Source organism: Triticum aestivum, chromosome 3A (assembly GCF_018294505.1).
Source record: "Triticum aestivum cultivar Chinese Spring chromosome 3A, IWGSC CS RefSeq v2.1, whole genome shotgun sequence".
In the NCBI taxonomy this organism is placed as follows: Eukaryota; Viridiplantae; Streptophyta; class Magnoliopsida; order Poales; family Poaceae; genus Triticum; species Triticum aestivum.
In genome coordinates, this window is record NC_057800.1 from 27,495,232 (window position 1) to 27,495,474 (window position 243).

Genomic DNA, 243 nt, shown 5'->3' on the forward strand with positions numbered 1-243 from the left:
CTCTCCGTATATACGTTTTTTTTGTTAATTATCAAATTTTACGGGTTTTTTTGTTAATTATCAAGTTTTAAGTTATTTACCGTTTTTGTTAAACTAAGTTATTTACCGTTTTTGTTAATTATCAAATTTTACCTTTTTTTTGTTAATTAACTAGTTAAAAAATTCTCTCTCTCTCTCTCTCTGCTCTCTCTCTCTCTCTCTCTCTCTGCTCTCTGCTCTCTCTCTCTCTCTGCTCTCTCTCTC